General features: G+C 46.2%; 3 non-coding genes across 3 annotated transcripts; all 3 read right to left on the reverse strand.

Moving 5' to 3' along the window:
• Window positions 1-1,279: 1,279 nt before the first annotated feature.
• On the reverse strand, window positions 1,280-1,351 carry trnae-cuc (transfer RNA glutamic acid (anticodon CUC)). The gene has a single exon. It is a non-coding gene; the product is annotated as a tRNA-Glu (tRNA).
• Window positions 1,352-8,142: 6,791 nt separating this feature from the next.
• trnaw-cca (transfer RNA tryptophan (anticodon CCA)) lies at window positions 8,143-8,214 on the reverse strand. Its single transcript has one exon. It is a non-coding gene; the product is annotated as a tRNA-Trp (tRNA).
• Window positions 8,215-16,528: 8,314 nt separating this feature from the next.
• Window positions 16,529-16,600, reverse strand: trnae-uuc (transfer RNA glutamic acid (anticodon UUC)). The gene has a single exon. It is a non-coding gene; the product is annotated as a tRNA-Glu (tRNA).
• Between the last annotated feature and the right edge of the window lie 4,882 nt (window positions 16,601-21,482).

Consider the following 21,482-nt stretch of genomic DNA (forward strand, 5'->3'; position numbering starts at 1 on the left):
ATGCCCTGTACAGCCACAAAATAACTTTCCAACTCCAACACTCATTCAGAGGATTGGGAAAGTTTTCAAAACCCACAAAATAAAATAGGAAAGGATGGAAGGACAAACCGAATTTTTGAGAGTCAGCTTGGAAGCATCAATGAGAAATTGGCGGACTGGGTTTATTGGGTACCCTTTCTCCTTAAATACACGATATACGTCTTTCTCTTCTGCTCTTCGTCGTTTCTCTGTGCTGCAGTGTGTACTGGCTCGTTGAAATAATGTAATGCTGCAGCTTCGTTTGTGGGTGTTGGGATGATTGCTTCTGTGATTAAGTACCTGGTTTGTGTGTGTTATTTTTCTGTAGACGCTAGTTTGAAGTTCCCAATTGACTGTTCGCTCTACTGTAACATCTAGGAATGGCACTTTGTTGCTGTTCTCCTCCTCTTCAAACCAGGAGCCCCCCTCAGGCCATAGTCTCACCACTTGGAACACCAATATACGGACTAGTCAAAGACCCCCACAGAAGACTAAAACACCAAGTCGAAGATTCACACGACTCCAGTTACTCTCTCCAAGAACTCTTGAACACCAAAGACACCAAGGTAGAAGAGGATGGAATAATGTTGTCCTTTGACATAACAGCCCTGTTCACATCCATTAACATTAACGTGGCCAAAGAAAACTGGAGACACTACTCGAAGAACCAAAGACACAAACACCAAACAGCACCAACTTCATCAGCAAAGATAACACTATCAAGCTCGTGGAGCTGTGCCTTACCACCCACTTCATATTCAGTAACAAGCCCTACAAACAAATCAACGAAACACCCATGAAACCACCAGTATCAGGATTCCTAGCAGAAGTAATAACGCAGAGACTCGAACAAACAGCCCTTTCAACGACCTAATCCAAACTTTGGGTCCGCTACAGCAATGATACTTTTGTCATCAGAAAATGAAACAAATTAGAAGAAACATACAACACCATCAATAATATCCTGACTGTCATAAAATTCACAAAAGAGGAGAACAACAACAAGGTGTTATTTCTAGATGTCACAGGAGAGCGAACAGTCAATGGTAAATTCAAAACAGCCTCTACAGGAAAACAACACACGCGAAACAAGTACTTTTCTACAGAAGCAAACATCCCTACACATACAAACAAATCTGCATCAGGATGCTATTTCAACGATCCACTACACACTGCAGCACCCAGGAACTATGAAGATCAATAAATAACTGTACAGCGCATTTAAGAAGAATTAGTAGCCAACAGACACGGAAACGATTGCTTCCCTGACCGGGAATCGAACCCGGGCCGCGGCGGTGAGAGCGCCGAATCCTAACCACTAGACCACCAGGGAGATATGCATGCACCTGCGTAGCTCTACTGAGAATTGCTTCGCTGCTCGGGAATCGAACCCGTGCCGCGATGGTAAGAAGACTTTCACCTGTACATCCACCAAGGTAATTTTTTGTATCCATTGCTCCCGATGCGATCTCTACAACTTTGGGGAGACTGGAGAGTCAAGTCACATCTCCGGGACACCGGTACCAATCGACCCCATCGTCCTATGCCCAACATTTCAACACCCCCCCCCCCCACTCTGCCAAGGACATACACGTCCTGGGCCTGCTTCACCGCCACTCCCTCCCCACCCGACGCCTGGAGGAAGAACACCTCATCTTCCGCCTCAGAACACTACAACCCCAGGGCATCAATGTGGACTTCACCAGTTTCCTCATTTCCCCTCCCCCCACCTTACTTCAGTTTTAAACTTCCAGCTCAACACTGACATCATGACCTGTTCTACTTGCCAAGCTCCCTTCCCACCTATCCGCTCCACTCTCCTCTCTGACCTATCACCTCCATACCCACCACCATTCACCTATTTTACTCTTTGCTACCTTCGCCCCAGCACACCCCCCATCCCCAATTTACCTCTCCAACCTAGAGGCTGGGATGAGTTAAGGAAGATTTTTTTCAGCCAAAACGAATCGGCACTGACTGGACAGCCATTTAAAATCACCCCTGTCAGCCCAGGATGGAAGGTCCGAAGGGATGAACATTTTTCTTAGTTCCTGAAGATTTACAAACCTGAGACTGGGTTTTGGTGTTTGTTCCCTTTCCACTCCCAGGAGCCGCAGTGGTTGGGGCGGTGAGTTGCGGAAAGTGAAATGTGCCCGTGAGCAGCGTGTGGGTCTCTTTCAGCTTCCCCTCCTCTTACAGAGCTGTGACTTGACTCTGATGTTCTCAGGGACACTTACCGACGCGAAACAGTTAAAAGAGTCTCATTCCCGCAGATCGGGAATTCAAACCTTATGCCTGCTTCAGGACAATGAGAAAGATTAATTGGGGTGTGTGAAGAAGCTGTGAGGTGCATTTCAAACAGGTATCTGGAGTCAGATGCGTCATCCATTGCGCCCCTGGCCCTGTGCGGACCTGACACCGCCATGCTGCAGAGTTCTGACGTTAACACGGACATGCGCAGCAATGGGAACATTCACAAGGTGAACAGCCAAAGATAATCACAGTCACTGCTTCCCTTCCATAGTACAACTTTGGGAAGCACTATCTTTCACTGGCAAATAAAACATATTAATCCTCAGGTGCCTGCTTCATTTCGATCACGACATCACGCCCCACACTGTTCTCGTCTTATTTCCAAATACTTGACTCATTGCCTCAAAAGCAGCTCTGTGGGTATCTGCTTGTACCACCCTGACAGGCAGTGGGTTGCAGATTCCCGACCAGTCCTAACATGAGTGACATATCTTCCACCCTCCACTGATTTGAATCTGAAAAACGAAACCGGGGAACAGTCTCCCTTTCTTTTTGACGACATTTCTCATTTTGTAATCGGCAGGCTTCACACCTGCGTGGGGAAATCGCAGTTTTAAAATCCTTATGTTCAGCAGCACAAGAAAACTAGGTCTGCAATCGTATTTCGAGAGTGGTACTTCCAGCTCTGGTAGTCCTGTTGGGTCACCCGAGAGGGAGGGAGAGAAGATGTCACATCTAAAAAGCAAACCGAAAAGTTTTTGTTTGTTCCGTCAGTTGAGTGGTTTCTGCACTCAGATGAGACTGGATACTGATTTTAATGGATCAGAATTGAACACTACAATGGAACACATTACATTTCAAGAGTGTTGAAAGGGAAAATCAAACTGTAACCTTGAAGAGATATGTTTCCATTTCTAACCTTGGGTGATCCAAATGAGACATTTTTACTGATCGCTCCATTTCAGAGTGCTGCTCTTTCATCAGGTGGTCATGGACAATAAGATCATGATCACAGGATTTATAGCCAAAGGAATCCACGGTCATGGAGATGTCCTTCACTAAACAATTTTAGATTAAATCTTTCATATTTTAGAATGGGCTTCTGTTCTTTGGTACATTAATCCCAGAACTAGTTTTAAATTACCTTCAACAATTTCATTTAAATGCAGAGCTTTTCGAACAACAATGTCAGTCTGACTCGATATTGGGACACAGACAAGATTCACACCTATTGTTCGAAAAGCTCTACATTTAAATGACTTTCTGAAATGGCTGATCTTTAACATCATGCTGATGACGTCCTTTTGTTCTTGGCCAATCTGGAGGAGTCCGTTCCTCGATTGATTCAACAATCAATTTATTTGGCAGTGTTTTGGGCTGCAGGATCAACTTTACAAAATCGGAAACCGTGCCGATGTGGGGGGAGAATTAGTGGAGGTGCCTGATCATATTTCAAGTAACAATATGCAGAAATACACAGAGAAGGTAAGTGAATGATACGAATAGAGACACACGTTTATTTACTTTGACGAACCAGCAGAGTGAAGGTGGGCCGCATGGCGTCCGTCTGCGCTGTGACACAGGCTGTGATTCAGAGTGAAATCACAGTTCGACCGACAGAATGTGGGAAGTGAGAAAGAAGTGTATATTTACACAGTCTCCATACGTCTGTGAAACAGCATATTACACGACAGCAGTGGAGGTCTTTGACACCAGTCTCGAACGTGTCTCCTTGAGCAGCTTCCTTTATGTAATGGTGCTGTACTCTGTCCTGTATCTTGCCTTTGAACCTACTTCCTGAGTGTCTGAACGTCCTGTATCATACCGATACACTCGCGAACCTCACACGGTTCAAGTAACATGCTTTTTGGAGGTCTGAGTGGTCTTCTCCTGTTCTTGGTCGGTTTCCTATGAACTAATTCGCAAACCCAGTTCTCTACGATGCTAATGAGCTGGTAAAGTTGAAACCCATGCCTTGCGGTTTCGGCCATTCTCTGCAGTAATTCGCCACCCTGGTTCAGACGTGAATGACAAGCATCACGACTCAGACATCGTCCCCCACTATGAGGACAGATATCACCGATTGTGAATAACTTCAGAGAGAGAGAGACAAGTGATAGAGAGTCGCCGTGACTCGATGGGCTGAACCGCCTCTGTCTGCGGGAGAATGATCCTAACCGTTTATGCTGTCCCACTGCCTGTCTATGGGACAGACAATCTGAGGGAGCAACAATGTTCATTTTTAACCGTCCCTTCCATGTTGGACTGCCTGCAGTCCCTCAGCTCAGGGCCGTGGGGATGACTCTCAGTGAGTGAAGGTTTCACTCGGATTCTCTTCATCTGGGACACTTGGGGCTCAGATGTTAACTGCTGCGCGGTCGCAGCAAAGAAAGTGATGCCCACTTTGCAATAGACTTTCCATAAGATTGCTGGGTGTGAGGAATTCTGAACACCAAGCAGGCTGCACAACAATGTATTCATACGAATTTACCTGAGGGAAGAGTATTCGTTGTCCATTTCTCTCTGATCCACCAGCACAGCATTTTTCTATCTCTCCGATAACAGACATTTGGAGAAAGTTCACAATCAAAGCTCACCTCCGACGCATTAGTGTAACTGATACCTCTCACCGCAAGGAATTGAGGGAGCAGAAGAGCGAATAGACTCACCCCTCACCGCCCCCGCCCCCCAGAACAGCTTGCAAGTAGGAACAAACTGGTTTAATTATCCTCCAGTGGAGAGAGTCCAGTTCCTGGGGATGAGACAAACATCAGCCTCCCGGGGACAGAATGACAACAGATGTTCTGGAAACTCTTTGCTGCTTGCAATTCTTGGAGCAATGTGGAATGTACTTCACACTGAGCAAGTTTCAGCTGGCTCAGCATCTCTAGTCTATATTGCTCTCTGAGTTTATATTTGCACATCAGCGACATGTTTGCACAACAGCACATGACACTACAGCAGTGAAGATCTTTTGAAATCATTCTCGAACATGCAAGTCACACGCCAGATGAAAAGCTGAATACTTCTCTGGAAAAGCTGCCGCGCAATGCAGGAGAATGGCAGAGCGGGTGCATGCTGGGATCATAACCCAGAAGCGAAACCATTTTCTCCTATTCACTCAATGTCGTATTTAGCAGCTTTCCCGTATAACGAAAAACGTTATAACGCTCTGTTCTGTTCCTTGCCTTGTCATCTGCTTCCCAAAACTTCGGGTATCTGAGTTAAATATGTCACATCGATACACAAGTCAAATTTATACAGTTGCGCTGACACACTTGTGGAGCTCTGAGTGGTCTTGTTCTGTTCTCTGTCAGTGTGTCCTGTTCTCAAGTGTTAAACCGTTTCTCTCAGATGGCAATGAACCGGAGAAGTTGTAACACATGACTTGCTGGTTTGGTCCATTCCTGCAGTAAAGAAACCAACGCCCGTGTAATAAAAGACTTTCTGCAAGATTGCAGTGTCAAGACAAATTCTGAACACCAAACAGGCTGCACAAAAATGCACTCATATCAATTTACCTGATGGAAGAGTCTCCGGTGTCTATTTCTCTCTGTCCCGACAGCACAGCATCTTTCTATCTCTCCGTTAACAAGACCTTTGGAACAAGTTCAAAGTTACCCATTTCCTACACATGACTGTAACTGACTTCTCCTGATTCACGTAATAGTGAGAGAGAGCAGAATAGTGAATGGGCTCTGCCTTCGACCAGCACAGCTTGTAAGTAGAAAAGAAATGGTTCAATTATCCACCAGTGGAGAGAGCCCGGCTCCTGGGGACGGGACAAACAGCAGCGTCCTGAAACCAGAGAGACAGAAAGAGAAGCAGATGTTCTTGAAACTCTTTGCTGCTTGTAATTCTGGGAGCAATGTACAATGTATTTCGTACTGAGCAACTCCCAGTTGCTTCAGCAGTTGGGGATGCACATGATGTTTGGCTCGTTGGTCTCGGGGTTTGATGCAAGCTTTGGGTTTTCTAGCTTATACAGACGTGTGGGAGGTGCCGGGTTCCAATCCCAGGTGAACCTTAATTGCTTAAATTGACCTGAGCAAAAATGCCGGGTCAGTTTTCTCAAAAAGCCGCTTCGTTAAATCAGATGGGACTGCCTGAATTAGGAATGGGACAGAGGTATCATTGCAGAGAACACGGCGAAGGGAAACACTTGTTCAAAGTGAAAACAAGTATTGCAGATTTGTCGCCCGCACAATCCGAGTCTGAATGAATCCTCCACCTGTATTACGCTCAATTCTGAGGGTGATACTTCAGGAAGCGGGGAAGTGAAGTCATTGCAGGCAGCGCTGAATAGGTTGAAGTGAATGGTACCGTGTATGAGGAATGTCAGTCATGAAGGGAGATTGGAAAGTTGGGGCAGTTCTCTTTGGTGAACAGAGGGCTGAAAGCTGGTCTGATTAAATTTTCCACGTCATGAGGGTTTTAGACAGAGGAAATAATGCAGTGAAAATGCTCCCAGGCCTGAAAAGATCGAGAACGATTTGGCAGAGATTGAAAGTCATCAGGAAAATAAGCAAAAGTGACATTAGGAAGACCGTTTACGCACAGGGAGTGGGGTCAGTAAGTTCCTATATGACAGTGATCAAGAGGTAGATTCAATGGACACAAAAGGGAATTCGGTGGGCATGTTCAATATAACAATGTGCAGATTTACAGGGAGAAGGCGACAGAATCAGATACTTATTTACATATTGTGTTGAATCAACAGAGTTCAGGGGGGTTCATGGCCTCAGTCTGCGCTGTCACACATTTTGTGATTCTGAGTGAAATCAGAGTTGGACCTTCAGAACGTGGAAAATTTGACAACGGATATATTCCGCCCAACAGGATACTCCATCACAGCAATGAAGGTGTTTTGACATCATTCTCGAAGGTACATGCCACAGTGCAGATTCAAAACCGAGTATCCCTTTGAATCACTGAGTAATTTGTTTACAGTTATTCAGTTGAGGTGAGCGGAGTTGCGCATTGGGAGCCACTCCAGTTAATAGGTCGAAGCCGTTTTCTCCTGTGTGATAGTCCCACCAGCACTCCAATTTGCTGTGCTTCCAGTCAGTAGATGCAGATTTCTATCCCATACTGATACACGGGCCACGATGACCCAGCTGTGGTGATAAGCTTGTGAAGGTCTGAGTGCTCTTCTCCTGTTCTCTGTCGGGCTGCTGTGATCCGAATCATCAAACCTCTCTTCTCCGAGATAGGAATAAACTGGTGAAGGTGAAACACATCAGTTGCGGTGTGTTTCATGCGCAGGAGGCCCTACAGTAATTCCCCACGCTGTTTCACAAAGCAGTATCCTCTCGGTGAATTACACTTGGCAAAAAAAACGATTGAACCAAATCAGTGCCCGCCACTGGATTTTACTGACACTGGATTTCAGGCTCAGCGTTAATGTGGAGAGGGGCCGTCAGACTGTAGTTTCCACTCCTTCTGTTGAATAAAGATAATTTTAACTGTGTCCAGTGAGAGGAAAGGATTTGCTGTTGGTGGGAAACATTTCTATCTGAACTCGCTGTCACTCTCCTGATAGATTGAAACAGAAAGCTGGGAGTCTCTGGATTATGTTGTAAAAATATTGGTATTATGTTATTCACACCGCGCTGTCACCAACTGAATGAAGCGGCTGCCCAGAGGGAGGCGGCTGTGTTGAAATCCCGTGATGAACTGGGGGAGCTGAGCATTTCCCCAAACAATGGGCACACCACCTCCCAGACACAGTGTTCACAAATCAAACTGACAGCAAAGCTTCATGTGAGATCGAAAGTTTCCGTAAAGAACATTTGGCTCAACAGGTGTCCGGAGTGGACGCGCTCCGTTCTTGATTTGAAAACGACTAGAAGCGTAAGAAGCGGACGTTAGTGAGCCTGACGTGATTCGAACACGCAACCTTCTGATCTGGAGTCAGACGCGCTACCGTTGCGCCACAAACTCACAGAGGCTTGTGAACTCTATACGTGCTTAAGGGAAGTGATCGCACTGCAATTAATTTACATTATGAATAACAACGGAGATCAACAGTTCATGTCTGTTCTGTCTCTCCCCCGTCTCCTTCTGTCTCTCGAAACAATTTCCAACTCTACCTCAATAAAAATCTGAAAGAACTGCGGATGCTGTATATCAGGAACAAAAAACAGGAGTTGCCGGTGACCCTTCCACAGAACAGATGGTGATTGGGAAAACGTTGGTTTATATGCAGGAGATATTGTGGGAGGAAGACGGATGCAGTAAATGATAGATCAGTACAGAGCCCAAAGCGAGGGAAGACCTGTTGGACAGGAAAGGGAGTTGACAAAGATCTGCGTGGGAGGGTGAATGGAGACTGTTCATGGCTAAGAATAGGTAGTGTGTAATGACAGACTGTGTGATAACAAGGCTTTGTGTGTGTGGAAGGGACGAGGATACTGTGGATTTCAGGCCCTAGAATTATTGAATTCGATATTGGGACCGGAGGACGTATGGTCCCCAAGTGAAATATTCGGTGATCTTCGTTCTGCTGGTGCTGAGCTTCGCTGGAACACTACAGTAATCCTGAGACAGAGATGTTGGCCAGGGAACAGAGTGGGCTGTGGAATTGGCAGGCAACTGGAAGCTCAGGGTCTTTTTAGCGGGCAGAACGTAGATGTTCTGTGCAGCAGTCACCCAGTTTATGCTTCGTTTTCCCCATTGTAGATGAGACCACATTGTGAGCAGCAAATGCAGTAGATTGGGTTGTGGGAAGTGCAAGTAAAGTGCCGCTTCACCTGGAAGGTAAGTTTTGGCCCTTGGATAGTGAGGAGGGAGCAGGTAAATGGGCTGGTGTCACACATTCGGCAGTTGCAAGGTAAAGTGCCGTTGGACTATTGGGTTAGGGTTGATAGGAATGAAGGAAGAGTTGACCCAAGGTATAACTCCTGCCCATTTACTTATGCGCCAAATAGAGAAAATTGTTAAGTGTGTACAAGGAAATTTTCTAATTCACAATGAGGATGTACATACTGGAGAGGGTGCAAAACCTAAGGGCCAGCAACCATAATTCTATTAACATTACAATAGTGATTGAAAATAATATTTCAGATCTTAAGGTTGAAGTTCTAAATTGGAGGAAGACTCAAGTATGAGGCAAGATCTTTCAAAAGCTGATTGGGGGCAGTTGTTCGCAGGTTAAAGGACTGCTGGAAAATGGGAAGCCTTCACATATGAGATATCAAGAATCCACACACAGTATATTCCTGTTCGGGTGAACGAAAAGGCTGATCGGTGTTGGGCATGCTGGACGACCAGAGAAGATTTTGGTTAGGATAAAGAAGGATGCATACGTCAGGTATCGACAGAGAGATCGACTGAATCCTAAGAGAATAAAGACAGTATGAGCATACTGAAGAGGGAAATCATGAGGGCAAAAAGGGGACATGAGACAGCTTTGGCAAATAGAGTTCAGGATAACCCAAAGGGTTTTTTTATAAATACGTTAAGGACAAAAGGATAACAAGGGAGAGAATAGGGCCCATCAAAGATCAGCAAGGCGGCCTTTGTGTGGAGCGGAAATACATCGTGGCGGGGTGGGGGGCGGGAATACTGAACGGATATTATGCACCAGTGTTTACTGTGGAGAAGGGTATAGAAGATATAGAATGTGAGAAAGTAAATGGTGACATGTTGAAAAAATGTCCATATGGCAGATGAGAAATTGCTAGATATCTTGAAATGCATAAAAGTGGATAAATCCCAAGGACCTGAACAGGAGTACCCTTTCACGATATGGGAAACTGGGGAAATGATTGCTGGGCCTCTCAATTAGATATTTGTATCATCAATAGTCACAGGTGAGGTGCTGGAAGGCTAGAGGGTGACTAACATGGTGCTACTATTTAAGAAAGGTGGTAAGGAAAAGCCAGGGAACTATAGACCGGTGAGCCAGACATCCGTGACGGGCAAGTTTTTGGAGAGAATCCTGAGTGATAGGGTTTACATGCATTTGGAAAGGCAAGAATTGATTAGGGATAGTCAGCATGGCTTTATGCTTGAGAAATCATGTCTTACGAACATGATTGTGTTTCTCCAAGAAGTACAAAGTGGATTGATGAGGGCAGAGCGATGGATGTGATCTATATGGACTTCAGGAAGGCGTTCATCAAAGTTCCTCATGGGAGACTGGTGAGCAAGGTTTAATCTCAAGACATGCAGGGACAACTAGCCATTTGGATACAGAACTGGCTAGAAGAAAGAAGACAGAGGGTGTTGATGGAGGGTTGCTTTTCAGACTGAAGGCCTGTGACCAATGGTGTATCACAAGGATCGATGCTGGGTCCGCTACTTTTTGTCAGTTATATAAATGATTTGTATGTGAACGGAGGAGGTATCGTTAGTAAGTTTGTAGATCACACCAAAATTGGAGGTGTAGTGGACAGCAAAGAAGGTTACCTCAGATTACAACGGGACGTTGATCAGATGGGCCAATGGGCTGAGAAGTGGCAGATGGAGGTTAATGTAGATAAATACGAGGTGCTGCATTTTGGAAAAACAAATCAGAGCAGGACTTTTACACTTAATGTTAAGTGCCTTGGAAGTGTTGCTGAGCAAAGAGACCTTGGAGTTCAGGTTGATCGTTCCTTAAAAGTAGACACGCAGGCCGATTGGGTAGTAAAGAAAGCGTTTGGTGTGCGTTCCTTTGTTGGTCAGAGCATCGAGGATAGATGTTGGAAGCTCATGTTGCCACTGTACAGAACATTGGTCAGGCCACGTTTGGAATATTGCATGTCATTTTGGTCTGCTTCCTCCCGGAAAGATGTTGTGAATCTAGAAAAGGTGCAGAAAAGATTTACAAGGATGTTGCCAGGGTTGGAGGGTTGAGCTATAGGGCGAGGCTGAATCGACTGTTTTCTCTGGAGCGTCGTAGGCTGAGGGGTGACCTTGTAGAGGTTTATATAATCATGAGGGATATGGATAGAGCAAATGGGCAAGTTCTTTTCCCTGGGATGGGGGAGTCCAGAACTACAGGGCATAGTTTTAGGGAGGGGAGGGGAAAGAAAAGAAGGGACTTAAGGGGCAACCTTTTCACGCAGAGGGTGATGCATGTACGGCATGAGCTGCTGGAGTAAGTGATGGAGGCTGTATAATTACAGCATTTAAAATGGATCTGGATGTGTATATGAATAGGAAGGTTTTATGGGGATTTGGGTCAAGTGCTGGCATATGGGACTAGATTAGGTTAGGATATCTGGGCTGCATGGACGAGTTGGTCTGAAGGTTTTGTTTCCGTGCTGTACATCTGTGTCACTCTGTGAGACTCCATGGGCTTCTCTAGGAGAAAGTGAGGACTTCAGATGCTGGAGATCAGAGCTGAAAATGTGTTGCTGGAAAAGCGCAGCAGGTCAGGCAGCATCCAAGGAGCAGGAGAATTGACGTTTCGGGCATGAGCCCTTCTTCAGGAATTTTTATCTATAAACTATAAACATTCCCTTAGTTAAATATTGTGAAGTGTGAAGCCATTGTTTTAGTCCCCAAGTTCGAACTGAGCACCCCCCTCCCCCATCCCAGTAACTCTGTTGACAGCCTTCATGTCTCATTTAAAACGAGGATCAATAGATTCGTGATCAGTCGGGGGATGAACAGTTACAGGAAAAGGGCAGAAAAGTAGATTTGGGGAATGTCAGATCAGCCACAATCCTATTGAATGGAAAAACAGGCTCAAGGGGTTGAATGGCATTTTCCTGTTCCGATGTCTTATGGTTCCCGAGCCCTGACCACTGAAAGAGGTCCTGGCTTCAGTATGTGCCATTACTGAGAGTGCTGATGTTCCCTTGTGTAATATCAACAACTTTGCAGCTGCTGAAACCTTTTGCTCCTTTGTCACCTCTAAACACAATAAGCCAATGTGTCCAGTGGAGGCGATGGCCGACTTTATTGTCACCAGACTATTCACTCAGGTAATGTTCTGGGGACTTGGGTTCAAAACCTGCCACGACAGATGGTGGAATCTGAATTCAATATAAATCTGGAATTCAGAGTCAAATGATGAAACCGTTGTGGTTTGTTGTAAAAACTTATCTGGTTTCCTGCTGTCCGAACCTGATCTAATTGTGATTTCAGATCCACTATCAGCTGGTTGAATCTTCACTGCCCGTTGAGTCAATTCTTAAAGCTCACCTTTTTTTAACTATGATGTTGCCAGAATGATTTATAGACGGCATAGGCTGGGACTTTTTCACTGGAGTGTAGGAGGTTGAGGGTGGAGGTGATGGAGGTTTATGAAGTCACGAGGGACAAAGATAACTTGAATAACCAGTGTTTTTTCCTGAAGGGTAGGGGAGTTCAAAGTTTGGGAGTACATTTTTAAGATAAGAGGGAGAAGATTTAAAAAGGACTGAGAGGGGGGGCAATGTTTTTTTACATTGAAGGTGGTTCGTGTGTAGAATGAACTGTTAGAGGAAGTGGTGGATGCAGGTCATGTTACAATGTTTAAAATTATTTGGATAAATACATATGAGCCAAACACAGGCAGGTGGGTCTAATCTTCCCCCAGATATTCAAAGGGACAGCCAGTCAGAGGGGGGGGGGCAGTGTCACGCCGATCGTTGTTGTGTGGCATGTGTGACAGCTGCAACAAGACGTCCTAACTCCTGTGCTCAAGGATCTGAACAATGAAAGCAAGCATGCCAAAAGCCTTCTTCACCACCCCGTCTACCCACAACTCCATTTTCTCGGAGCTACTAACCCGCAACCCAAGATCTCTCTCAGTTTTGGTCCCCTTGATGTTCTGACTTCTGACTTCTTCATCTCTGGGTTTGTGTTGAACTTGATGGGATACTTTGTCCAACTCAGCATGTTTAAATAGTATCGCTCAGAGGGATTCATCTGAAACTTTTCAGGAGGTGAGCTCAACAAGATTGAACTATTCAAAGTTACTTGGACTCTATTTTAAACTTACATCAGGACCAGTAGTCAGAGACACATGCAGCATGGAAACAGACCCTTCGGTCCAACTTGTCCATGCTGACCTGATATCCTAAATTAATCTAGTCCCATTTGACAGCACCTGACCCATATACTCTGGCAGCTCATTTCATATATATACCACCCACTGCATGAAGAAGTTGTCCATTTAATATATTTTGCCTCTTACCCTAAACCTCTGCCCTCTAGTTCTGGGCTCCCCCATCCCAGGGAAAAGACCTTGTCTATTACACTGTCCATTCCTCCCATGAATTTGTAACGTCTATTAGGTCACTCCTCTGCCTCTGATGGTCCAGTGAAAACAGCCCCAGCCTATTCAGCCTCTCCCTGTAGCTCAAATCCTCCAACCCCCTACAACATTCCCGTAAATCATTTCTCACAGAGACGTCAACTTTTCAGTCTGGAAGAAGGGTTAATACCCAAAACGCTGACTACTCCACAATCTTGGGCTGCCTGGCTTGCTGTATTCTCCCAAACTGCTGCTTGCCTGCTTCGGCTTGCAGTATGTAGTGGCTCAGTGGATACCACTGCAGCCTCACAGTGCCGGGGCCCCAGGTTTGATTGCAGCCTTTGGTGACTGTATGTGAGGAGTTTGCACTTTCTCCCAGAGTTTGCGTGGGTTTTCTCTGGGTGATCCTGTTTTCTTCCATAAACCAAACATGTGCATGTCTTTGGCCATGCTTCCTTGCCCGTAGAGGTAGGTACATTAGTCAGAGGGAAATGGGTCTGGATGGGTTACTCTTTGGAGGGTCGGTGTGGACTTGTTGAGACAAATGGCCTGTTTCACACGGAAGCTAATCCCATCTGCGCGACTTTTGTCACTAACGAATGACAGAGTAGACTCGACAGGCCGAATGGCTAAACTTCTGCTCCGATGGTCTTGCGGTCTTAGGTTTCTCTGGATCATTTCATTTGGCAATGTGGAGTCCCGGGCTCATTGAGCAGCACTGTCCACTGAAAGAAAAGCTCATCGTATGGTTGAACTCCGACAATGTGGAAACAGGTCCTTCAGCCCAACACATCTGCACTGATCTTCCGAAGAGTAACCCAGTCAGATCCATTTTCCCACCCTCCCTAAATTGCACACAGACCCCGAAGGGTGGAATTATTCCTGGGTTCTTGGTGCCATGAGACAGCAGTGCAATCCCTGAACCACCATGGGGTTGTGGTTGTGGGGTGTAGGGGAGGCAATTGCAGTCCAGCAGAAAACAAAAACAGCTCACCTATTCTCCCACTGCACCAACTGTCAGGACTGGCAGGATGTTCAGTCCTGGGGGGTGACCCAAGGCAGCGTCACTGGTGGGATCTGGTTGCTGGGAGCGTTGGTGCCCCTGCTGGTGCTTCCGACAGTTGCAGGAAAATATGAACCTCTTTCCACATTCGGGCGAGCTGAAGGGCCTCTCCCCATTGTGGACACACTGGTGCTTCAGCAGGGCGGAGGAACTGCTGAAGGGCTTCCCGCACTCAGGGCAGCAGAATGGCCTCCACCCCTCCGCCAACACCCTCCCGACCCACCTCCGGGTGGATCAGCTGGTTCTTCAGCAGTGTGGAGGAGCGGGTAAAGCTCTTCCGACACTCGGGAAGGAGAACGGCTTCTCCCCGGTTTGGACGGACTAGTGTCTCCGCAGGGCTGAGGAATTGCTGAAGGCCTTCCTGCCCTTAAGGCAACTGAACGATCTCTCCCCCATGTGGACCCACCAATGGGCCAGTAGGTCGGAAGAAAGAGCAAAGCCCTCCCTGCACTCGGGGCAGAAGAACGGCCTCTCCTCAGTGTGGACCCACTGGTGTCTCAGCAGGTGGGAAGAACTGCTGAAGGCCATCTCGCACTTGGGGCCAGAGAACAGCCTTCCCCGGTGTGGACCAACTGGTGCGTCAGCAGTACAGAGGAATCACTGAAGGCCTTCCCACACTCAGGGAAGCAGAAGGTCCTCGTCACCTCTGTGGACCTATTGGTGCTTCAGAACACTTTCAAATTTCACAATATCCTTCTGATAGGAAGGAGACCAGAATTACATACAATATTCCAAAAGTGGTCCAACCAATGTCCTCTACAGCCACAACATAACTTCCCAACTCCAATACTCAGTCAGAGGATTGGGAAAGCTTTCAAAACCCACAAAAAAACAAACAGGAAAGAATGGAGGAACAAACCGAATTTTTGAGAGTCAGCTTGGAAGCATCAATGAGAAATCGGCGGACTGGTTTTCTTGGGTACCTGTTCTCGTTAAATACACTACATATGTATTTCTCTTCTGTTCTTCATAATTTCGCTGTGTTGCAGTGTGTAGTGGCTCGTTGAAATAATGACATTGCAGCCTCGTTTGTGGGTGTTGGGATGATTGCTTCTGCAGTTACGTATTTGGTTTGTGTGTGTTGTTTTTCTGTAGATGCTAGTTTGAAATTCCCCATTGACTGTTCGCTCTACTGTGACATCTAGGAATGGCACTTCGTTGTTGTTCTCCTCCAATTCAATTCAGGAGACCCCTCACGCCAAAGTCTCACTACTTGGAACAGCAATATACAGACTAGTCAAAGGCTCCACTGAAGACTAAAACACCAAGTCGAAGATTCACACCACTCCATTTACTCCGTCCAAGAATTCCTGAACACCAAAGACACTAAGATAGAAGAGGATGGAATAATGCTGTCCTTTGACATAACAGCCCTGTTCACATCCATTAACATCAACGTGGCCAAAGAAAACTGAAGACTCTACTCGAACAACCAAAGACACCAACACAGCATCAACTTCATCAGCAAAGATAACACTGTCAACCTCGTGGAACTGTGCCTTACCACCCACTTCATATTCAATAACAAGCCCTACAAACAAATCAAAGAAACACCCATGAAACCACCAGTGTCAGGATTCCTAGCAGAAGCAATAATGCAGAGACTCGAACAAACAGCCCTTTCAACGATCCAACCCAAACTTTGGATCCGCTACAGCGATGACACTTTTGTCATCAAAAAATGAAACAAATTAGAGGAAACCTACAACACCATTAACAATATCCTTACTGGCATAAAATTCACAAAAGAGGAGAACAATAACAAAGTGCCATTTCTAGATGTCACACAAGAGCGAACAGTCAATGGTAAATTCAAAACAGGATCTACAGGAAAACAATGCACGCGAACCAAGAACTTAACGACTGAAGCAATCATCCCTACACATACAAACAAATCTGAATCAGAACAGGACTTCAACGAGCCACGACACACTGCAGCGCCCTGGAACTACGAAGATCAAAAAATAACCGTGCAGCGCATTTAAGAAGAACGGGCAACCTACAACTCCCATGAAAATTGTTTCCCTGACCGGGAATCGAACCCGGGCAGCGGCGGTGAAAACGCCGAATCCTAACCACTAGACCACCAGGGAGCTGCGGTTAGGTGTTGACACCTCTACTGAAGATTTCTTTCCTGCCCGGAAATCGAATCCAGGCCACGGTCGTGAGAAGGCATTCACCTGTGCATCCAACAATGTCATTTCTTGTATCTATTGCTCCTGATGCGGTCTCCCCTCCATTGGGGAGATAGGAGACTCCTCGCAGAGTCAATTCACAGCGCTTGAGCGAACTTCTCCAGCACACCCGCACCAATCAACCCCATCGCCCTCTGGAACAACATTTCAAACCCCCCACTCCCACACTACCGAGGACATGCAGGTCCTGGGCCTCCTCCATCGCCGTTCCCTCCCCACCCGATGCCTGGAGGGTGAGCGCCACATCTTCCCCCTCGGATAAATTCAACCCCAGGCCATCAATGCGGACTTCACCAGTTTCCTCATTTCCCCTCCCCCATCTTACCTCAGTTCCAACCTTCCAGCTCAGCGCTGTCCTCATGACCTGTCCTACCTGCCAATCTCGCTTCCCACCTATCCGCTCCACCCTCCTCTCTGATCTGTCACCTCCATCCGCACCCCCATTCACCTAATGTACTCTTCACTACCTTCGGCCAAGCAACCCCCAATTTATCTCTCTACCCTGGAGGCATCCTGCCTCTATTCCTGATGAAGGGCTTTTGCCTGAATCGTCGATTTTTCTCCTCCTTGGAAGCTGTCTGACCTGCTGTGCTTTTCCAGCACCACTCTGATTTCAACTCTGGTTTCCAGCATCTGCAGTCCTCACTTTTGCCGACCCAATAAACCCAGTGTGCCGATTTCACATCAACAAACTGACACAAGCAGACACAACGTCTGCAGAAACCCGAGCACATTACTTTACATTAAAGACATCTGTGAAATGATGTCCAGACAACTCGATCTTCTCAGCATCATGGCAGCCCACAAACCTACCAACACACTTGAACAGCCCTAATGAACCTGAAATACCCTATACAAACAACCAACAAACGAATGTTTTTTACAAAATACCATACAAGGAAATATATACATGAACTCTGCCGCACAGTTCTCTGTGGCAAGAAATGCTGGGATGAGATAAGGAAGATTTTTTCAGCCAAAACGAATCGGCACTGACTGGACAGCCATTTAAAATCAACGCTGTCAGCTCAGGATGGAAGATTCGAAGGGACGAACAGTTTTCCCATGTCTTGAAGATTTACAAAGCTGAGACCGGGTTTTGGTGTTTGTTCCCTTTCCACTCCCAGGAAACGCAGAGGTTGCGGCAGTGAGTTGGAGAAAGTGAAATGTGCGCATGAGCAGCGTGTGGGTCTCTTTCAGCTTCCCCTCCTCTGACAGCACTGTGACGTGACTGATATTCTCAGGGACATTTACTGACGTGAGACAGTGAAAAGAGTCTTGTTCCTGCAGATCAGGAATTCAAACCGTATGCCGGCTTCAGGACAATAAGAAAGATTAATTGGGGTGTGTGAAGAAGCTGTGAGCTGTATTTCAAACAGGTAGCTGGAGTCAAATGCGTCAACCATTGCGCCCCTGGCACTGTGCGTACCTGACGCCGCCATGCTGCAGAGTTCTGACGTTAACACGGACATGTGCAGCAATGGGAACATTCACAAGAGGAACAGCCAAAGATAATCACCGTCACTGCTTCCCTTCCACAGTCCCAACTTTGTAAAGCAATATGTTTGACTGGCAAATAAAACACCTTTGTCCTCAGGTGCCTGCTTAACTTCGATCACGACTTCACGCCCCTCACTGTTCTAGTCTCATTTCCAAATACTTGACTCATTGCCTCAAAAGCAGCTCTGTGGGTATCTGCTTGTTCCACCCTGACAGGCAGTGGGTTGCAGATTCCCGACCACTCCCAATGTGATTGAAATATTTCAACTCCTCCACTGATTTGCATCTTAAAAAACCGTGGAGCTATCTATCTTTCTTTTTCACGACGTTTCTCAAATGTAGTCGGCAGGGTTCACACCTGCGTGGGGAAACCGCAATGGATTTCATATCCATCGCATTCACCCCGCGGCCCACCAATGCAGATCAACACTGACAGCTTCATTTCCCAGGTCTCTCTGCCTGTGGAGCTGAGAAAGAGTGAATCATTGCAGAGTTTGTTTGAATCCAATCACTTCACAGGTTTTGAAAGGGTTAAATATCTGCAAATGGTGAGTCTGGGTGTTTCATCCCGAAAGATGACGTGGGCATTCAGTTAAAAACAAAACCAGAAATTGCAGGAGCAACTCAGCAGGTGCGGCAGCATATGTGGAAAGAGAATAAGAGAAAACCTTTTTGAGAACTCTTTTTTTTTCCTTATCCAGGTACAGCCAAACCTGCTGAATTTCTCCAGCCGTTTGTCTTTCTGTCTCGGACTCTCAGCATCCGCAGTCCTTTACGTTAGAAATTCAATCAATTCAGAAACCCCTCTGTGCTTCCTCAGTGGAGAAAATTTCCGTTGGGAAACATTTTCATGACGCCATTAAAAACGCGCGCCTTCGCAGCCAAGGAAACGGTAGGAGCGAGAACAACAAAAAGCTCCGCCCCAGGGTGGTCTTGAAACACCAACCTCTCGATTAGCAACCGAACGCGCTGACCAATTGCACCACAGAAACAGGTCAAGTGCTCGCCTGCACAGTCTCTTTGAGGAAGCTACTATTCAATTCATAACTCAAATTGCCCCGCCCAGAATTACCATTGTCTTCTATCAGTTTTACTTTTCCATAATAAAGCCTTGGACATTCATTATGGAGACATGGGGACAGCCTGATCCCACCATCTGCAGGTACATCCATGTCACGAGGAACGAGCTCTCCTACACCGGGGCCATCGCCCTCCGAGCCTTTCAGTGTTTTGCCTCTTCCCGAATTTTCTCATTGGCCCCGATCCGAGAATGGGTTTGAATTCCTGATGTGCAGAGAATTCTTTCAATGTCTCGGGTCAGTTCATGTCGCCAGAATATCAGAGTCAATCAGCAACTTAAACAAGGGGACGGTGTCTGGACTGTCTCTGCTCAGTCGGACAGTTCATTCTTCATTCCCCTGTAATTCCGCTTCCCAAAGAGTTTCTGAAGATTCACAAAGCTGGAGACTGGGATTTCTGTTTTACGTCCTGAACATTTTTCCACCTGCTAACTGACAATATTTTGTCAAAACCTCTTCCCCATTGTAACACTTGCATCATGTCGAGGGATGAGCAATTTCCATTTTGTGGAGACATTCCCAAGTTTGGGAATGGTCTCTTTCGAGCAAAGAAGGTTAACTTGAGATTTCCAGGGGCTGTTGGCAATGATGGGAGAAGAAGTGGTGGGAATGGATAGGTTAATGATCGGAAGAACCTATTGAATTGACTCGGGTCTGTTACCAGAGGACAGGGATTGAAGTTCTTTAATGGAAAGCAGCAATTGTGCAGAACAAACACAGCGAATACTGCAGAAAGCCAACCGGTCGAGCAGCATCTGTGGAAAGGTAAACAGCCGACCTTTTGAGTGGTGCTCCGGGTTTTGTTCAGAACTCAGTGTTTTGCCTCTTCCCGGAGTTGGTCCAGGTCTGTGTCTCAATTGGCAAACACATGGCAAGAGCAGTGCGCAATGTGAATTTATAGCCTTTGCTGTTTGAAAAAAAAAGTGCATTGTTTAAATGGTGATACATTGGAATGTGGAGAAAGTGAGGACTAGAGGTGGAAATCGAAAAATGTGGCACTGAAAAAGCACAACAGGTCAGACAGCATCTGATGAGCAGGAAAATGAATGTTTCGGGCACAAGCCCTTCATCAGGAATGACGTATGGATGTACAAAGGGGTCGCAGAGTCCCTCCACACCAGTCAATGCCAGTTGTTGGGCAGATGCAGCAGTCAATGAGCAAGGCAAGTGGTATATTACGAAGAGGAATTGAGTACAGAAGTGGGGTCATTGAACATATTTAAGGCGAAGTTCATCTGAGTTTTGAACGACAAAGAAGTGGACCTTTCTGGGGGGGGTGGGGAGGTAATAAAATGGTTTTAAGACCAGTACAGGTCAGTCACAGGGTCTGACAGCACTGAACAGACCCTCAGTATGAACAGTATGTTCTAAAACTAAACTTGTCCCAGCTACCAGTGTTTGGCCCATAAACCTTCGAACCTTTCGCATTCATGTACTTATCCAAATGTCTTTTAAACGTTGTAACTGTACATGTATAAAATCATGAGGGGCATGGATAGGATAAATAGACAAAGTCTTTTCCCTTAAGTCCAGAACGAGAGGGCATGGGTTTAGGGTTAGAGGGGAAAGATCCAAAAGAGATCTAAGGGAAAACCTTTTCACACAGAGGATGGTACGTTTAATGAATGAACTGCCAGAGGATATGGTGAAGTCTAGGCTGATTGCAACATTTAAAAGGCATTTGATTAGGTATATGTATGGGAAGGGAATGGAGGGATATGGGGCCGTGTGCTGTCAGGTGTGAGCTGTTTGGGTTGGGATAGTTAGCCGGCATGGACAAGTTGGACCAAACAGTCTGTTTCTGTGCTGTACATCTCTATGACTTCCTCTGGACATTCATTCCGCACTCAGACCACTCTCTAAATAAAAACTCCTTGTCCTGTCTTTATAGAATCTTTCTCTATTCACCACAAAATAGTTGTTCCCTGATCCTGAAACCCCTAGCTGAGGGAAAGGACATCTGCTGTTCAACTCATCCGTATCCCTCATGATTTTATAATCCTCTACAAGGTCACCTCTCAATCTCCTGTGTTCCAGTGAGAAAAGTTCCAGCCTATCCACTCTAGATATAGATATATTCATATCCAGTTATGAAGTGTTCAATGCTGGTGCAGGCTGGAAAGGCCATGTGGTCTACTCCTGCTCCCAATTTATCCTGCTGAAACGTTTCTCAGCCTCATTCTCTCATTTTCTCCCCGCAG

This window comes from Chiloscyllium punctatum, chromosome 36, assembly GCF_047496795.1.
Source record: "Chiloscyllium punctatum isolate Juve2018m chromosome 36, sChiPun1.3, whole genome shotgun sequence".
Lineage (NCBI taxonomy): Eukaryota > Metazoa > Chordata > Chondrichthyes > Orectolobiformes > Hemiscylliidae > Chiloscyllium > Chiloscyllium punctatum.